This window comes from Pteropus vampyrus, unplaced genomic scaffold, assembly GCF_000151845.1.
Source record: "Pteropus vampyrus isolate Shadow unplaced genomic scaffold, Pvam_2.0 Scaffold573, whole genome shotgun sequence".
NCBI lineage: Eukaryota > Metazoa > Chordata > Mammalia > Chiroptera > Pteropodidae > Pteropus > Pteropus vampyrus.
The window spans coordinates 868,086-871,156 of record NW_011889354.1 but is presented as its reverse complement, the minus strand read 5'-3'; the positions used below and the strand labels follow the sequence as shown (position 1 = coordinate 871,156).

At 31.6% G+C, this 3,071-nt stretch overlaps 1 pseudogene; it reads left to right on the top strand.

Annotated features, from left to right (window-relative positions):
- The first annotated feature begins 899 nt into the window (after nt 1-899).
- On the top strand, nt 900-1,018 carry LOC111733551 (annotated as a pseudogene).
- The last annotated feature ends 2,053 nt before the right edge of the window (nt 1,019-3,071 follow it).

Below are 3,071 nucleotides of genomic sequence, written 5' to 3'. Positions count from 1 at the left end.
CTTGATTTCAGATAAACCAGATATATTTGTATGATTCACCAAATCTTCAATAATCAGCACTCTGTGTGAACCCATCCATCACAGGAGATGCCCTTTCAGAATTGTATTGACTTGCAACTATCAGTATCAAGTTTTGTTTTTAAGTCATCACTAACATTTTTAATAAGTTTTAATTTTTTTATGAATTGTTTTTAGTGGCTATTTAGGATTTCAAATAATGCAAGGAGAACAAATGAGTTACAGTGTGATTTTCAGGGCTAAAAAGTAAAACAGATGCTTTTCAAAGTTCTGTCTACAGTGTAATCTCAAGCCAAATCATAAGAGCCCGAGTCTTTTCAAAATGTTTCTGATATTAACTACTCACATAGCATGCTGTAGCACTCATCATGCTTTACTGTATTGCCTTGATAATTGTTAGTCTCTCATTAAGAGAATTTACAACCTATGACCTCAGACCAGGTCCACCTTTTCATCACTCTATTATTTGCACCTAATATAGTAGCTAGCACATTACAGATATAAAACAAATTTTGTTGAATTAATGAGGGTACTTTGACTAAAGATAAGATTACACCTACTTCATTTGTATATTATATTGATTGGGAAATAATGTTATTTGAGTAGTACCATATTTAATAATTGAAAGCAATAATATTTTGTGGGCATTATTTTCAGACTTATTTCTTGAATTATATAAAAGGCTCTGAAAATACATAGTGTCTAAAGTTGTCATGCTATTGTAAGGTGAACTGCTAGCTCTACTGTAGGGTGGACTGCTCAACAAAAAGCCTACATACATAAGAGTTTTTAAGACCCTTTATGACACCATAAGGTGGAACATGCACTTCAGAATATATGCAAAATCTATTCCTTATGTTCTATTTAAATTTATTTTTCTAGTCTATGGCCATGCTACTCTGAACAAGCCCGATCCCATCTGATTTCGGAAGCTAAGCAGGGTCAAGCCTGGTTAGTACTTGGATGGGAGACCAACTAGGAAGACCAGGTGCTACAGACATAAAAAATTTAAAAAAAAAAAATTAGGGATTGTAAATTGACAAGGTCCTTGCAATCTGTGAGGTCAACAAAGGTTTGCCTCACCTAAAAATTAAAATTAAATAAATAAATTTATTTTTCTAAAAATAAAAAAAACTTATTTTACTACCATTTGATGTTAAGATTGATGGTAAAACAAGTATGTAACTTGCAAATAAGTATGTGTAATACCCTGGGGGAGCACTCCATTTTTTTGTGGCAAATACATATATATGATTTTAAAAATTTGGAATTTTTCCATGTAAGACCACCATCAATACATATTACAAATACCAAAATGATATGAGATACTGAATGGTGATGCATGAACATGTTTATTTTTCATTGACATAAATACAGATGATGTAAACTATATTTTAAATCTGCATATATTTTAAGCTAACTTTTAGAGATCACATTGTAGGAAAATTCTAGAAATGGTAAGAAATGACAGCTATGCAAAGACACAGAATAGAATTGAAAACTCAACAATACAGGTGAAACAGAAAGCCCATGAAGAAGTGAGATTTCCCAATAAAACTCTGGAAAACTCCCCAAATTAGCATTGACAAGAATTTGACTAGACCGTGAGATTGTTAATGGGACAATTTATTGGAAATCTGTTAAGTGGAGCCAGAGAGGCCCGCTGGAATACAGAAGTGAGTGGTATCAACAGGGGAAGGTACAAGACAGGAGAAGATTATTTTCAGAAAATATCTGTATGACGATAAGCAAGCATTTGCCATAAATGAAATAATCACAACATTTTCTAATTAATGAAGTGAAAATAAAGAGAAATTAGTATGGAATGATAAAAGACTACAAGTCGAGAAATGACTGGTTAGTCTTAAAGCATGCTAAGTTCTTTTATTTAGGAGCAGTATAAAAAGATTGATTAATTTTAGTATTTAAGGGAAACTTGCATGCTCAATTTTCTAAGAAAATAGCGAATAGAGTAGAAACAGAATGTTTAAATACCAAACTGTGGAGGAAAAAAATTTAAGTTTTAAATAAAGTGATTTAACTAGTTGCACATGCAAATCATAATACTAACAGTAGAGGGCAGGGTATCCTTGATACTGTGTTGATAATTTCTTAAAATTGCAGAGCATATCTAATGTTATCCTTGAAATCATGTTTCATGTGTTCAGTCAGATATTGAGATTGAGATTTTATTTTTAAAAATATAGTGATGACAATTTATTTTTTTAAAAAAACAAATCCTGGTATGACCTGTGTAATGTTAAGATATAGCTCCTTAGCAAGGAAGTATTATATTTATTATTAGACTTTGGATTTTAAAAATCTGTTAAATTTTCTTAATTCATTTTGAGAATCATTTCTTTTGTTTTTGAAAATAATTTTGAAGTTTCTTAATCAAAAAAAAAGAAAAAGAAAAAAGTGATTAAACAATTGGATGATGAGAGCCCATTTTCTCAAGTTGTAGATAATCCCTAAATAACGGCCAACATAGTTTTTCGATGTGATTCTCTGGTTATATGCTTTCCTATTCTTTCAATAAGTTTAGAATCTTTTTGGATCTGAATACGTTATGTATTTGTGCAGACAAAACTTGATTCTGCATCCTGTTTTAATTGTGTTAACGTACAAGAGACATTGAAATGCTTGCTTCTTTCTGAATAAATAAGATGTTTTATGCTGCAGCCATATTTATGTTAATTATCCTAATTAAATTGTCAAAATACAGAATATAATTCTGACTTTGGCATTCTCTAGTTAGTCACTTAAGATAGCCTAGATTATCTGGTAACAAGTGACCTAAAATATTAGTGACTAACGGGAAGAAAATTTTATTTCTCACTCATTCTACGTAGTCTCATGGGTTGCTGTCAGTGCTGTTTCATGTTGCCTTTACTCTGGACCCCTGGTTGATGGAGCAGCCCTTATCTGGAATATTCTGGTTTTATAACACAGGTGAAGAGGGAAATTAGCAAACTGCACAGCGGCTCTTAAAATTTCTGCTTGCAAGTGACACATGTCACTTTTGCTAACTTTTCATGAGTTATATGACCAAG